The sequence below is a fragment of the Lactuca saligna genome, chromosome 4, assembly GCF_052625555.1.
Source record: "Lactuca saligna cultivar CGN05327 chromosome 4, ASM5262555v1, whole genome shotgun sequence".
NCBI classification, from domain to species: Eukaryota; Viridiplantae; Streptophyta; class Magnoliopsida; order Asterales; family Asteraceae; genus Lactuca; species Lactuca saligna.
In genome coordinates this window covers 205641507-205659221 of record NC_136420.1, presented here as the reverse complement: position 1 = coordinate 205659221, position 17715 = coordinate 205641507, and the positions used below count along the sequence as shown (strand labels likewise).

Here is a 17715-nt window from a genome sequence, read left to right as displayed (position 1 = left end):
TATTTGGTTGAATTGAAATTATTCATTTTTATTATAGAAAGTGAATAATATATATATATATATATATATATATATATATATATATATATATATATATATATATATATATATATATATAGTCTTTTTTTATTTGTGCATCCTTTGTCTAGTTTTTTATTTATTTAAAGTTGTATGTATGTATATCTTTTATTCTAATATTGGGTGTGACGCGTGTATTCCGTGAGTTTATTAAAAAAAATTAATATAAGTTTTTGAATATCAAGTTATTATTAAAGTACAACTTAACCACTTGGGTTGTGATGATTTGGTAAGACATGTGGAAGATATGGTGGATAACCTATTGACCCATGTTCAAATCCTGACACCACTCAGCCCTTTTCGCCATGGAGGTTCGATTGCAGAGACTCCAAGGCATGAGACAAAGCTTTATGTTTGCAACGGGGATTAGTCGGTGAGCGAAAGCTGGCCCGGAAACCCTCGTTAGGAAGTTCCCTTTCCAAAAAAAAAGTACAACTTTTACCTATAAGCAAAGTCTTTATTGAATAAGTATGTAATGAAACCAAAAAATACTAAAAATTAGTAATAACATATTCTAAATAATTGTTAAAAATAACAAATATCTGGAATACTACTTTGAATACAACATTCGATGTGTTATTGCTAAGGTTACATTTAGTATCTAAAATTAATGTTTCCAATCCATCTCTACTTTTAACAATGAAAATGCAACATACAACTGTCAACGAGTAAACTTTGTTTGTCTTGTCTCAACAACAAACAAACATTTGATTGCGATTGTCATTAACTTTTGTTTTGTTTATTGTGTAACGCGCGCAGATCCGGGCTAGTCAAATTAGAGGCAATAAGGGTCGAAAATGACTTTTCGGCAAAATGATAATTAGAATAAATAATCTTAACAAAGTTGTAGAATATGTTACAAGGTTTCCGTACATATAAAGAACGCCGAAATCCGAGTTATAACGAAGAAGTTATGACCGGTCGAAGTTTCGCGACGGAACCGACACGACACCAGGGAAGCGTAAATAGTGAATTTACGATAGAGCAAGTTTTAGACTTAGCAATATAAATGAAAGTCGTAGAATTTGTTAAACTAAGAACATCGATAAAAGAACGCCCAAATCTGACTTCGTATGAAGAAGTTATGATTTTTCGAAGTTTTGGATTAGCAGTGTACACCCCGAGATTCGAATATTAGATCGAGCGGTTCTTAGCCGACACAACCTAAACAGGAATCAAAGATCTCGTTAAGAGTAGCGTAACGAGAAAAAGATGGGCAAAAACAGACGTCGGATGAAGAAGTTATGAGAATTTAATGGACCAATCCTGTCCCGGCTTGTTAATAATATAAAATTTAAAATCGAGTCAAAATTAGCTGATGGAGTCTAAACGAAAGTTGTAGAGTACGTTCCCACCTTCGCGTGGATATAAAGAACGTCGAAAACGGAGCTCATATGCTAAAGTTACGAATTTTTAAAGATTGCATTCGAAATTGCGAAGTCTGGAACGAAATCAATGACATGGCGCGTTCTGAACCGTCCATCACTGAAGAAAGCCTCGCTTTGGATCTTGACACATCGCCCATCGCTTTACGCCCCGTGTCCGAAGAAGTTACGCCCCGCGTAACTCCGGTCTGATCCATCCGAGGGTGGGAGACAGCTGGCTTCAACTAGCATTCTTATCCGAGGACTACGCCCCGCGTAGCCTCCCTACGCCCAGCGTAATGACCGAAGTTTGGCACTATAAATGGAGGTGTGAAGTGCTCCGATTTCTCACACCATTTCTCCCATCTTTCTCTCACTAGTTTATCTCTCTAGCCTACCCTAACCCCCTAAAAGCCTAGGTAAACCCCCTAGCACCCAAAGGAAGCTCCGAGGCTCCCGGAGTCCCAAGAAAAAGGGTCTTTCGGTTTCGAAACGCTGCTCCAAATAAGTTCCGGTTTTCGATAAAATTCGCTGTAAGTGTGCTACGCTTACACAATTTTTAATATAGCTTTCAAATAATTATAGGAATGTTATTAGGTCCTTAAAATAATTATATGGGCTATTATTATGAATTATATTGAGTGTTATTTAATACTTATATGATAATAATAATAGTCAGACTATTAATTTGTCGCGGTTATCGTTAGACTAAACCCTAGTGGTGTTGATACTAGGTTTTATCGAAGGAAATTGTTTTGAGGGTATCGAAGTGCTGTCCGAGTGCTAAGTCACCACCTTTCAAGTGAGTGCATAGTTACTTTCATCTTACACATAGATATGAAGTATTTTATATAAACTACGTGCTATGTGTGCATATTATCTGTATATTTGCTGTCTATGTTGGATGAACGTTTTTATACAGGTTTTAGATGATTTAAACTGTATACGTATTTTATATACACGAATATGTTGGGTATGACACGTGTAGATGAATGATGAGAGATAAAAGATTATGTGAGTAAACATTGGCAGCTATTGACTTAGTTCCCAACTAATAAACATCGACAGCTATGGACTTAGTGCCTATTGGACAAACATCGGTAACTATGGATTTAGTACCTGTTAGGAATTGGTAGCTATGGACTTAGTACCTATTAGATTAAACACTAGTAGATATGGATTTAGTACCCGATGAATACACTATAGCAGCTATGGAATTAGTGCTTTATGAACGAACATTGGCAGCTATGGATTTAGTGCCAGTCCTATAACCCTGAAAGTAAGGGAATTTGGAATAAACGAATGCAAGATAGATGACTCTTAGGATAAATCCTTAATAGTAAAGAAGATAATGGGGATGGGTAATTGAGTTGATTGTTTGATTGTTTAAACATAATAATTATATTATTGTGGATTGAAAACCCTATGTACTCACCAGGTTTCCCAGCCTGACCCACTCAGTTTATTTATATCACAGGTGTTGATATGAAGTCACATTACAATGAGAGATTTAAAGAGATGTAGATCACTAGTGTAAATAAATGTAAGTTTTGTATATGCTTATGTTTCTGTATTAACGATGACATCCCAAACATTTTAAAACGAATAAAATACGTTTCTTCGAAAATGTTTTAATAACATATTTATCATGTTTCTATGAGAATAAATTCTGCAACATTTTTATTAAAAGAAGTACTCTGATTTTTATAAAGCATAAACAAAAATCGGTCTTTTCTGGTCGTGAAAATGGGGATGTCACAGTTGGTATCAGAGCATTAGTTTAAGTGAACTAGGAATTTGTAGGAAATTTCTAGACTTAAACTTAGAATGCTAAGCGATGATTGTGAGGTGTGAGCACTAGCTTATTTTAGGAATGATGCCTAAATCGCTTTTATGTGCTAAATGATTTGTTATGCTATAGTTTGATCGGATCTATGGTCTGTTGCCGAACGGATCTGGGAACCTTATGTGTTTAGGATTCTAAACGTACGAATACGATATTAGAACTAGCATGTAAACGATTCGGAGTGATAAGGATGATTTAAACATCAATCCTAATTAAAGGTCTAGATTCACCCTATTCGATGTATAGATCAAGATGGTAAGGACCCGTAGCGGAAACGTGAATGCAAATGAGAATAGGAACCAACCCCAGTGGTTCAGCAAATACCTGTTGTAAAAGAAGTTGCACCTGAGCCAATCACCATGGCTGGAGTTCAAGCCATGATTCGGGCTATGCTAGCTGAACAAAGGGAAGAAATGAGGCGAATGTTGAATAGGGACGAACCTACTATGCCCACTGAACAACCCGAGCTGATTCCCAAGCAATCAGAGGAAGGGAACTACAGCCGCCAAGTGAGTCAAGCAGGGACTCAAGGTGAACAAAGGTATGGCCTGGAGAGGAGAAACGACAAGGATGGGTGAATGTACAAGAATTTCTTGGGTGCGAAACCACCAAGCCTCTCAGGAATCCCAATGCCTCTTGAGATTATGGATTGGATCTTAGAGATGGAAATGGTGTTTGAGAGTTACGACTGTAGCGAGAACCAGAAGACCGACTTCGCTGTAAGACAACTGAAAACTGGAGTTTTGAGCTGGTGGAAGCTATTGGTAGATACGATGCCATGAGGAGAAGCCTAAAGGATGTCTTGGGAAGAGTTCTTGGAACAGTTGAAAATGCAGTACTGCTCGGAGATAGATCTGATAGACCTAAACAACGAGTTTCAGAACCTGAAGAAAGGGAAGATGAATGTTGATGAGTATGCCACCGCATTCACCGAGAGGATGAAGCTATTCCCCTACTTGGTGCCTACTGAACTCTCCAAGATTGATAGGTTTGCTAACGGATTACCCACAGACTTTGGCCCAATGGTCAAAATGGCAACTACTTTGAAAACAACTGTTAGGGCAGCTAAGAACGTAGAGGCCCAGATAAGAGAAAAGGGTCTAGAAAAAGATAACGTAGGAGAGAAGAGGAAGTTTGAAGGACCTTCAAGGTCCAACAAGGAAACAAAATTCTCAAATCTTGGAGGAGGAGATGGAGGTGAAGCGAGATGGTGTGATAAATGCAAGAAGAAGCATTTTGGGAAGTGCAACGAAGAAGTGACTTGTTACAAGTGTGGAAGGACTGGTCACTATTCCAAGGATTGCACACATAATGATAAAGTATGCTACAGATGTGGAGGCAAGGGGCACATGTCCAGAGACTGCCCGAGGAAAAATAAAGCAGCAAGACCAGAAACGTCACCAAGGCCAAGGGAATTCCACATGATCCTCGATGAGGCGGAAAACAATGCGAGAAACCAAGGATAAGGAATCTATACCCAAAGATTGAGTTACGAGGTAGCCTAATAGATAAAACCACATGATGTAGCCTCTTAGAGGCATAGTCTAGGGTGAACTTCAACACCTATGTAATAGTTTGAAGAAATAATAAAATCTTCGTTTTGTTATCTGGTGTGTTAAACTGGTATGTGATTTTCTTGAATGGTGACTTGGAAAACTGCGAGACAATACTTGGGACGAGTATGAGTAGGTGTGAAAGGTAGTAGATGCATATACTACCGGAAGCACAAGACTCACGCTTGGATCAGGGAAAGTCACAAGGTTACCAAGAAGCTAGTAAATGATTTCGTTTTATTCAAGCATGTCGTTACCATCGTTTCGGTAATGACCAAGAAGATTGTTGATATTCCGACCCAAGTGGTCATATCGAATTGAGTCCAAATACGATAAGTATGTTACGTGGTTCAGAGAACCAAGTTTGATGTAGCACCGACTTAAGCCAGAAAAATTAATCAAAGCGACCAGTAGAAGTATCGCGACGGTTGCTAGAAATGCTACCTTTTATGATGTGATTAGAACATGAAGGAAGGTATAGTCTGTTCCAGAATTTGACTGTAAACGACCTGAGTCCAAGCAATGCATCACACGATGACAGGTCATTAGAATATGACACATCGTTCCATCGTAGTAATAAAAGAACTTATCTTAAGTTCGTATCAACTGAGCATTGACATTGTGACTTGAAGGTCATAATTTGGAGTCTAACGTGAGATAGAGAGCGTATGCAAGATCGAGCACCGCCTGCAGTCAAGGAGTCCAAGAGTTAGATACCTGTTCGAAGCAACATAGAAGTTACAGTTATTACCTAGGATGAAGAGATACGTATGGAGTCATTATACTGTCCTGTTTTGTTGATGATTCCGGGATGTAATCATCCTAAGCGAGAGATAATTGTAACGCCTGCAGATCCGGGCTAATCAAATTAGAGGCAATAAGGGTCGAAAATGACTTTTCAGCAAAATGATAATTAGAATAAATAATCTTAACCAAGTTTTAGAATATGTTACGAGGTTTCCGTACATATAAAGAACGCCGAAATCCGAGTTATAACGAAGAAGTTATGACCCGTCGAAGTTTCGCGACGGAACCGACACGACACCTGGAAGCGTAAATAGTGAATTTACGATAGAGCGAGTGTTAGCCTTAGCAATATAAGCGACAGTCGTATGAAGAAGTTATGATAAAAAAACTAAGAACATCGATAAAAAAACGCCCAAATCTGACTTCGTATGAAGAAGTTATGATTTTTCGAAGTTTCGGATTAGCAGTGTACAACCCGAGATTCGAATATTAGATCGAGCGGTTTTTAGCCGACACAACCTAAACAGGAATCGAAGATCTCGTTAAGAGTAGCGTAACAAGAAAAAGATGGGCAAAAACGGACGTCGGATGATGAATTTATGAGAATTTAACGGACCAATCCTATCCCGGCCTGTTAATAATATAAAATTTAAAATTGAGTCAAAATTAGCCGATGGAGTCTAAACTAAAGTTGTAGAGTACGTTCCCACCTTCGCGTGGATATAAAGAACGTTAAAAACGGAGCTCATATGCTAAAGTTACGAATTTTTAAAGATTGCATTCGAAATTGCGAAGTTTGGTCCTTAAAATAATTATAGGAATGTTATTAGGTCCTTAAAATAATTATATGGGCTATTATTATGAATTATATTGAGTGTTATTTAATACTTATATGATAATAATAATAGTCAGACTATTAATTTGTCGCGGTTATCGTTAGACTAAACCCTAGTGGTGTTGATACTAGGTTTTATCGAAGGAAATTGTTTTGAGGGTATCGAAGCGCTATCCGAGTTCTAAGTCACCACCTTTCAAGTGAGTGCATAGTTACTTTCATCTTACACATAGATATGAAGTATTTTATATAAACTACGTGCTATGTGTGCATATTATCTGTATACTTGCTGTCTATGTTGGATGAACGTTTTTATACATGTTTTAGATGATTTAAACTGTATACGTATTTTATATACACAAATATGTTGGGTACACTACTAGAAAAACAGCCTTTTACGACGCTCATTGCACGTCATAAAAGGCTCATATGACCCGCAAATGCGCGTCAAGGAAGGCCCTGTCATAAAGAGAGACAATGCGCCTTTGTGCGTCGTCTATAGATGACGCGCATTTACGACGCTCATTTACAATGCACAATTACGACGCGCGTTTACGACACGTAATGCGTATCAAGGAAGGCGCTATCATAAAGGAAGACGACACGCATTTGCGTGTCGTAACCTTACGACGCGCGTGTTAATGACACGCAATGCGTATCAAGAAAGCCCCTGTCAAGAAAGGTCATGTCATAAATGAAGATGACACACATTTTTGCGTATCATAATTTAAATGTTTAAAAAATATATTATTTACAGAATTAGTAATTTTCAAATTAAATAATAAATTAAAAATCTCATAATACAAAATAAAATACCATAAATAACAAAGATAATTCATTTCATTAATATGTCAAATACAAATAATTATTTCAAAAGTGAATAAATCTTATAAAAAAATGAACTCATTTATATACAATTGAACTTAAATTCACTTGTTCCATGTAAATGTTGACTCAAGTTTCCATTTTAAATGAACTCATACACCAAAAAAAGGGATCCCTCCACACAATATCGTATTAAACGCACCTGCAAATATAAAGTCAAATGTTAAATAAATATGGCCAACTCAAAATCTTGATAAATGTATTTATCAATTGAAATACAGCATACTAGGTTTAGATGATGAACATGTGTTAATAGATAAAATAATATAATTATGTCTAAAACTAATATTCCAAACCTCGCCTATGAGTTCTGCATAAATAAGTGGCAACTGTTATGGAAGAAGGCCCTTGATGAGATTTGGCTTGTTGTGGCCAGCTATACTCAAAGCCAAAACAGCTGCACGCCTAACATGCTGCCCATGTTTATCAAAATTTAACAGATCATGCTAATAACTCATACATATAGAATTATAAGAAAAAAAAAGAGTAGGGTTTTCCCCATTCCGTTGAATTAGACAAAACAAAATGTTTTCTTTCCATTCCAATGGAATGAAGAATTCCATTCCTCCCCTGATTCCAGCATATATAGAGATACTTACCCTGATCAATTAATTTAATCAAATATGCATAAAAATACCAATCAACCCACCAACACTTTTGTTAAATCAACACAATAACACTATTATTAAAAAACTATGGCTCAAATTTTGTAAAGGAGCTGTGTTTTAAATATTGAGCATGTGAAAGGAACCAACTCTTCATGTGATTTAAGTTTGAAGCAACTCCATTATTCTATGACGAGGAAGCATCCAGTTCTTCTGTGACATCCATTTGATCACCCGAGATACTTGCTGCAAAAAATTGTACATTTTTTTGTCATTTTTAAAACAATATTCAAATAATTGTCTGTCATGTTTTCACAAACATCATTTATCTAGATAGCACTTTATAAGTGTATCACTTAATGAGGAAAAAAAGCAATTTGAGAAGGGAATAGCAATATACGAAAAGGAAAAAATAATAATAAGAAACCTACTAGAAATGAAATATGGAGGTAGCTCTCCTAATGCAGTTCCAAGGCCCCAAAGAATAGCTTCTACTTGTACTTGAGGCAAAATGCTGCTAAGTGGAACCTGAACACCTTGAGAGGATAAAAAAACAATGGAGGCCCAAACTCTGAACAATCCTTTTGAAGCCATGTAGGGCTTCTATTTAACTTTATTGTATCATAAACAACACTTTTAAGATCCACCCGACCATACTACATTGCTTTTATTGTGAAGAAAGCAATGTGGGGACCCAGATATAGAACAAAAGTGTGCAACCCAGACCCTGATCAATTAATTACAAATACAACTTAACAAAACTTCAAAAACTTTGGTTTCCAAAAAATAACATAATAAATGAAAATGCAAGAATATAATTATCTAAAGGGAAAAATACAGAACAACACTTGTACTTTCACCATTTTATTGATTTAGCCACTGAAGAAGTATTATTTTATTATTAAATTAGCTATTGAACTATAATAATAATAATAATAATAAATGATAATAGGGATAAAGTTGATTGAGCTCACCAAGACCAATGGAAGATGTAACACCAAGAGCTACCCACCACAGTCCAAACCTTGCATATTCAAGAAGCACTTCAACATGCTACAAGAACACATGTATCACATATTCATCATTATATATTAATATGTAACATATAATCATGAAAACCAAGGAACTTACAACCTCATCGATAATTTGAAGGAACTTTGAGTACGATGAATCATAGGTAAAGAATTTGTTAACAAACAGAATACCTATTGAAGATCAATGTACAACTGATTTTGGGTTTTGGTTTGATTTTATGCTTTTCTTGGAAAACAACTAATAAAGATCAATAAATAGAGACCAAAAAAATGGTATTTACTTGGTTTTATGGATGATCTCGTGATCAATAGAAGCTTTCATTTGAGAGAACTCATATACATCATTATTTCAAATACAACTGCAGAAATATGTAGTTGTAATGGCCTAATGTAAGTAATAGGCAATAAGAAGTACCTTTCCATGAGGACCATCCACAGACAGAAACAAGAGTCCAACTGCAACTGTGAGTGTGAAAAAAAGCATAAGCTAGACAACATGTGTCAGAAGGTATACCAGTGATCTTGTTATATACTGAAGAACAACCACTATAAAAAGCTTCAATGTTTTGAAAGGTTGTGCTATTAGTGTCATATTCTCGAGTTCTTGTTTATGCTTCTCACACAGTCCTACAATTACAAACAAGAAAACCGATTAGCCAAGGAAACAAGGCATCCACTCACCATTACAAAAATATAAACCCAAAATTGGAAAAAAATATCCAAATGGTAAAATGAGAACTTCCATAATTAAGGTTGTGTTTGTTACACGAGACAAAAAAGATTACAATTTTATCCAATTGACATCAGTCCACTCAATGCACACTAGACATAGAGCAATGCCATTGTATTGTGTCATGTCTTATGTATATAGACATAGACTATAGAGAGATGATAAATTTTTTCATAAGAAAAGAGTGAGGTGATCTTATTAGATCAATTATACAGATAGAGAGAGAGAGAGAGAAAGAGAGAGAGAGATACAGGAATAAACACAACCATGGTTCCATTGTGCTAGTTTGATATTATTACATTATCATATTAGATTCATGTAAACTCGAGTAACCTAGAGCAAGTTATCCAACAAACTCATTTCATATCTTCAATGACATTTAATCAATATTGTTTCGATTTACCAAATTAAGTAGGTAAAACTTTCTTAGTCTGAAAAAAGTAACAATTCAAAACCTCAACGGAAATAGAGTAAGTAAAGAAGACTAAAAAAACCCTTGCGAAAGTGCAACAGACAAAAGATATGAATCAAATAAAATAAGCCAACAAGGCATGGAGAAAGGGATATAATATGTCCCTTGATTTTATAATGTTAAGAAGAGAGCAAGAATGGTAGAAAGAATCAGCTTGTCACAAAGTCAAATCAATTAACCAATGAAAAAGGATAATAGTTTAATCTACTAGACAACCAGATCAAAAAATTTGTGGATTTGGACAGATTGAGCCACCCTAGTTATGTCCATGGATTACAACCAACAACATCAAATGTTAGAAGATTTGATTTAAACAATCCCGACATCTCAAAAATCAAAAGAGGTACCTGAGATCGGCATCTCGAAAGCCTGAGAAGACAACAAGATTTATGAGTGCGATGGAAGTTCTTCTGCACTCACATGCTAAAACGAAAATACATCTTTTGAATCAGTTTAAATTCTTGATAAAATCTCAAATTAGTGACAATCGGGATGAATACAAGTCCTAGAAAATCTGATAAACTCACTATTCAAACGGAGTAGGCTAGGATCAGTAACAACGTGAAAGCAGATCTTTGTTGTTGTTACGGCAAGAGGATTCCAGGAAGATATGAGATTCACAGCATTCACTGATTGTGCGCCGTCTCTCTATGGATATGATTTGTGCTCGCTGTTGCTTGCTTTTCTTGGTCTCGAGTTAGATGTTAAATCAGACAATCCAGCCAACATTGGGACAAAAAATAAAATGTGTAGAAAATCTTACATACATCTGGTTGGGATCGAAGATGGATTTAGTTATTTCTCCGTTTCTTTTTCCTTATTCTCTATACATTGTTCGTTTCTTTTCTCCCTTTTTCCATCTGAAAGTTTCTTAAAATTTTAGGGCTTCTGCACTTGGAGTTTGCTGAAATTTGTTAATCAGTCACACAAACACACCCTTATTTCTCCATTACCGAACAATCACCAGCCATCATCTCCTCACAACCCCTTGACAATCTTCGAACGCCACCTCACACCCTCACCTGCAATCGAAAAAAAAGAAATAATAAGAAGGGACAAGAAGGGTTGTGATCGAACCAGAGGAAGAAAAGGGGAAGAAAGAGGAAGAAAAGGCACATCTTTTCTTTTTTCTTTTCGCTCTCAAACTCTAGCTGTAAATAGGAAAGCATGAGAGATATTGGGAGAATATATACAAGAGAGACAGAGATATCCATTCAGGTACGGTTGAGAGGTGAGAACATATTATCATTTGAAGAAGAAGGAATTTGGATGGGTGAGGGTGGGGACGAGGCAAACCTGTTTCCAGTGAGATCCAGCGCACAAAAGCCCTAGTTCTTCCAATTTTGGGATGGCGTGTATTTAATGTCTCAGAGGGAGAAAATGGTAGATAAAAGAGGATAGTTGACATCGTTGACCACTATATCGCTGCCAAACTCCAAAAATACGAAAGGGAGGAAGAGTTACCGCATAATAATGAGGTCTAGGGTTTACAGAGAAAAGGAGAAGCAGAGAGTGAAGGTTGTCGGCTGATGGAGAGGATGAATTCGTTATTCCTTCCCGAACAGCAACAAATTGATCACAAAACGAAGCCTGCAAATGAGGTCTAGGGTTTACATGGAAACCCTAAAAATGGAAGAAAAAACAGGGTTTTTAATTTTTTTAGGATTTCACTTCCCCCTGATGGAACGCGCGTTCCGTTGAAATTTATAAAGCGACATCCTTAGATGACACACATGTGCCCTCCGTGTTTTTTTTTTGTTTTTTTTGGTTTAGACACTAATTTAAGGGCACACAATAATGCATGACCTAAATACTTAAATTTTTTGAAGAGACGACTCTTTTTTAATGTCACTCTCTTTTGCGTAACATAAATCAATGAGTGTCATGGTTTGCGCGTTGTACAGGGTCTTTTTCTTGTAGTGGTATGACACGGGTAGATGAATGATGAGAGATAAAAGATGATGCGAGTAAACATTGGCAGCTATAGACTTAGTGCCCAACTAATAAACATCGGCAGCTATGGACTTAGTGCCTATTGGACAAACACCGGTAGCTATGGATTTAGTACTTGTTAGGAATTGGTAGCTATGGACTTAGTACTTATTAGATTAAACACTGGTAGCTATGGATTTAGTACCTGATGAATAGACTATAGCAGCTATGGAATTAGAGCTTTATGAACGAACATTGGCAGCTATGGATTTAGTGCCAGTCCTATAACCCTGGAAGTAAGGGACTTCAGAATAAACGAATGCAGGATAGATGACTCTTAGGATAAATCCTTAAGAGTAAAGAAGATAATGGGGATGGGTAATTGAGTTGATTGTTTCATTGTTTAAACATAATAATTATATTATTGTGGGTTGAAAACCCTATGTACTCACCAGGTTTTCCAACCTGACCCACTCATTTTATTTATATCACAGGTGTTGATATGAAGTCACATTACAATGAGAGATTTAAAGAGATGTAGATCACTAGTGTAAATAAATGTATGTTCTGTTTATGCTTATCTTTTTGTATTAACGATGACATCCCAAACGTTTTAAAACGAATAAAATACGTTTCTTCAAAAATGTTTTAATAACGTATTTATCATGTTTATCTGGGAACAAATTCTGCAATATTTTTATTAAAAGAAGTACTTTGGTTTTTATAAATCATAAACAAGAATCGGTTTTTTTTGGCCGTGAAAATGGGGATGTCACATATTGTCATCGCAAAGCATACAACAAGTGGAAATTGTGTTTGTTGAAAGGTGAATGGAATCCTTTTATATGAAAGGGTCAATGACATTCTTGGATTAACCATACGGTTTTCTATATTATTTTTATAAATTATCTCTGCATCTATAACATGCTTACCCAATGATATAACTAGTAGCCTCGTTCCATTACACAAACATTATTTCTGATCAATATCCGTTAATAAGATAACTGAAACATCGACATTTAATACCAATTTATAAACCGATAAAGCTGACGGTTTAAGGCTATTTAGAACATCAGGTGAGTATAAAGATCCGTCGAAGTCATCGTGAAGAAAATCTGAATGACAAAGATTATCTAAACTTAAGTATTCTTTTTCATTTCCTGGAAATAATGATAACAAACGATTGTTTATTTCTGGAATGACTTCATTTTTTGGTGCACGAATTGCACTTTCTTGAAAAAACATCGGATTATTGGCATTGTCAATAGTATAAGGATAGACAAATCTAATTAATGAACCAATAGGGTTCGTTGAGTCAGTAATGAGAATGTCATCCGGGATATCAATAATTGCATTGCCGTCACTTAATCCACCAACCTTTCATTCTCTTATATCTTAAGCCAGTTTGAAAATGTGGTTGTTTCTTCAATATCAGATGTTTAAAGACTTAACCTCATGTTTTTTAGTTAATCTTAATACTTTTCAAGTTGACAAAATATATGAGGAACTTAATGAAGCATTCATGATACCTTGTCCACTTCTGTTAGGAACAACATGTAGAATCTGTCTGAAATCACCTCCAAAAACAAATGCTTTTCCTCCAAATGGCAGTTTTGAGTTGCTATGAAGATCACACCTCAATATATCCTTCAAATATCAATCCAAAACTTCAACGGAATTCTTGTGAATCATGGGTGCCTCTTTCCATATAATCAAATTGCAATTCATATAGTTATTTGAGCAGGGACAAAACAATCCTTTTGGTACAATGTTATTTTATGTAACAACCGAAAAATCATGATAAAATTTTTCATTGAAAGACTATCAATTCCATTCATTAAATTTTTTCAAAAACCATCAACAAATATAATATCCAAAATATCACAGTAAAATTATTGAAAATGTAGAAATCATGAGGGGATGATGTTGTGCCATCACATCAGGCCCTTCCCTTTCGAACCGGAAGTACCTAAAACTATAAACATAAATTATAAGCACAAAGCTTAGTCAGTTCCCCAAAGTACCACATATCAATCATACAACTAGGCTTAACCTTGGGTTTTCTCCAACCCGATACGTACATATGGGCCCAACGTTGGGGCCTCGCCATGGGGTGTATTTCAACCCGATCAATACATATGGGCCGTGCCTTAGGACCTCGCCCTGGAGTATCATTCCACCCAGTGATAAAATACTGGGCCCGCCCAGGGGTCAATTTCAACCCGATTATATGATATTGGGCCCCGCCCTAAGGTTTACTTCAACCCTAACATGTAAACACATGTACGCCACATAACAGATATCATCCTACATAGCACAGTAATGGACCGGTATTAGTGCCTTCGACCCATGGATACAGTGAGAAAACTCAAATCACATACGGATAGAAAGCTGAAAAGAAACGTTGTTCTGGAACTAACTCTAGCGGTCACCTTTACAAATAATAGTATCCAAAAACTCAGACTACAACTAAAAATACTCAAAATACCCCTAAGTGAAACTTGGTCAAAATACTAGTCAAAGTTAAAGTCAACCGAGTCAAATCCATTGGACAAAACCGTAACATAGGGACTCACGTTGTGACCAATCATTGGTCATGCCGTTAGATTCGACTAGGTCCGATCCCAGAAACTCGCTCCTGACTCAGATAATTCATCCATGAATTCTTACTGGACTGACCTCACGATGTGGGAATCATAGAGCCATATCGTGAGTTCCATGAGCTCAATGATATATGGGGTTAATCTTTGTCAGGTAGTGAGACATGATATCTTACGTCGTGACTATGGTCTGAAGCCAAAGGTCACAATTTTATGTTCTTATTCCATTAATCCATTGAATCTAGAAGCTAATAGGGAACCCTAAGGTCCATATAAATGTTTGCTTTATGGTCATGCTTGCACCATGCATGACCCAAACCATTCTAGGACAAAAAGTGGAAAATATGCATGAAACTCTCATGTATGGCTCTTATACCTCACCAACTTCCTGATCTTGACAAAATGATGATCAAGGAAGCCTTATAATATATAGATTTGCTAACTTCATGGATTTATTTCACTCAATCCTGCTTAACATGGAGAAATATGGACAAAATCCTAGATCTATCCATAATATGCAAGAAAATTTGAACCTTTGATACTTAAAAAGGTCCAACAACAAGAAGAGATGATGATCATGATGTTACTTTGTCCACTCCACCACTAGAGCACTTCTTTCCTCTCTTCTCTCCTCTTCAAGCTAGAAAATGCACCAAAAATGACTATGGATCTCTTGGTTGGTTGATATTAGGGTTTCTGGAGGCTTAAAGTGTAAGGGAGGCTGAGGGTGAACAACCTTCGCCCTATCATTCCATTAAATACCAAAAATTTAGGGTTTTGGTCATCATACTGCTCTCACGTCATAGACAATAAGGGCTCATGTCATGAGACTCAATGAATGTGGGTTAACAAATTAAATTTGGCTTACGATGTGAGAGGCATTACTTATGTTGTGACTTCATCCAAAAGCCAAAGAGAAGCTTGAAATCATGTACCTTAAAACTGAATGTTACAGCTCTCCCCCACTTGAATCTAACTTCTCCCTCAAAGTCCTATTCCTTGAGTAGATCGGGGTAATGCTCTCGCATCTCCGCCTCCGGTTACCAAGTCCATTCAGAACCCTTCCGATTCTGCCACTAGACCTTTACCAAATATACCACCTTATTACACAAGGTCTTCATCTTCCTATCCAAGATTGTCACTAGTATCTCAACATAATTCAAGAGATCATCAACCTGATTATCATCCAAACAAATAAACGTGGACTCATCGGCCAAACACTTCCGAAACTTAGAAGCATGGAAGGTTTTGTGGATTTGGCTGAGCTTATCAGGAAAATCCATTCGATATGAAAACATTCCCACTTGGGCGGAAATCTTGAAGGGGCCAATAAACCTGGGGCCCAGATTTTCCCGCTTCCAAAATCGGATGACACCTTCCTAAGGTGACACCTTTAAAAGCACCAAGTCTCCTACCTGAAACTCGAGGTCTGAACGTTGTCGATCTGCATAACTCTTCTGGAGACTTTGTGCGACTCCCAATCTATCACACACCTGTTGAATGAACTATGTCATCTTGAGTACTACCTAAGTACTCCCCATGACCTAATACCCAACTTCACCTCAACAAACCAAGGTCCTGCACCTCTTACCATACACCATCTCAAACGGTGGTCGGTCAATAGTGGCATGATAACTGTTATTGTATGAAAACTCAGCCAGTGGGAGATAAGTATCCCAACTTCCTTCACATGCAGTCCTAGGTAGTTTTGGGATGAAACCAATGGTAATCTCTGTTGGATAAGGTGTTTAAGTCCATAACTATTTTTGGTAAATACTTGACCCGACCCGGCATGGTCCATTTGGGTTGCATGGCAACATGCAATTGGATAGACTAAAAGAGAGAAATAACACTTGTGGTTTATTAATATATTATAAGTTCTAATATATTAATAATATTATTTAATTAGTTTGATCAAGAATTAATTTAGAATTAATTAAGTGATCAAAAGATAACTAATTAAATATATGGGTAGATTATGTAAATCTTCCATATCTTATATAGTGGGCTAAAAGGCTCCATCGATTATCAAGTTGGGTTCCACCCATAGAATGCTCCATGGAGTTAACCCATGGATTGAGAAATGAAGAGTTATGTTACATTAGGGTTTTACCTAACGGAACACACTATATAAGGACCATGTATCTCCCCAAAATCGGCTACACTAGAGAAACAAGAGGGATTGGCCGATTTTGAGTGTGTTAGAGTATTCTCTTAAGTTTATACTTTGCATTTGGTGTTGTGTGAAGCATTTGAGGCATCACACATGAGGTGCTAGGTTCACAAGATTTCAAGGAACACTTACAACAACAAGGTATGTAGTTCTATCTATTATTCAATTAAATTTGTTCCCCATGTATGCTAGATAGGATCATAGCCTTGGAAATCAACTTTGCATGATAATTAGACAAACATAGATCCAAGGTTATTAGGGTTGCATGTACACTTAGTAATTGTTAGAATGATCAAAACCCACCAGTGGTATCAGAGCCTAGGCTTGCTTGTTTGATTTTTGTGCAAACTGCTTGAAAAATCGAGTTTTCTGCTTTCTGCCCGTATGAACTCGCCGAGTCCATGGGGGGACTCGACGAGTCCATGAACAAATGCAAGCTACTCGTCGAGTCAATTCATGCACTCGACGAGTAGAGGCTACAGTTTTCAAAATTTCGGTTCTTGTTGCTGGAAATGGACTAGTAATATTACCCTAAACTTTTTTTGGTGTTTTAAAACTTGTTTTAGTTGGTGTAATGTTCATGTTAATCCATTTACAACAACAAGTTATCAAAATTACAAGTTTTTAAGTGTAATGTTTGATTCATGAAAGTGTTCATATTCATGTTCTTGATCTTATGATGTTTAGATGATCATATGAATTATTTGTAACCTATGTGGTAGATTAATTCATGATCTTTATGTGTTTTAATGGAGTCCATAACTTGTCCTCAAGTTATGGAAAACCAAAAGTCACTTTGCTTTAAAACCATTAAAAGAACAATGGGTTATAAAATGAAGAGTCTTCATTTTTAATACCCTA

General features: G+C 36.4%; 1 pseudogene; it reads right to left on the bottom strand.

The window, feature by feature from the left end:
• Positions 1-8001: 8001 nt before the first annotated feature.
• The window catches only part of LOC145040447 (vacuole membrane protein KMS1-like), a 51732-nt pseudogene continuing 42018 nt past the window's right edge, over positions 8002-17715 (bottom strand).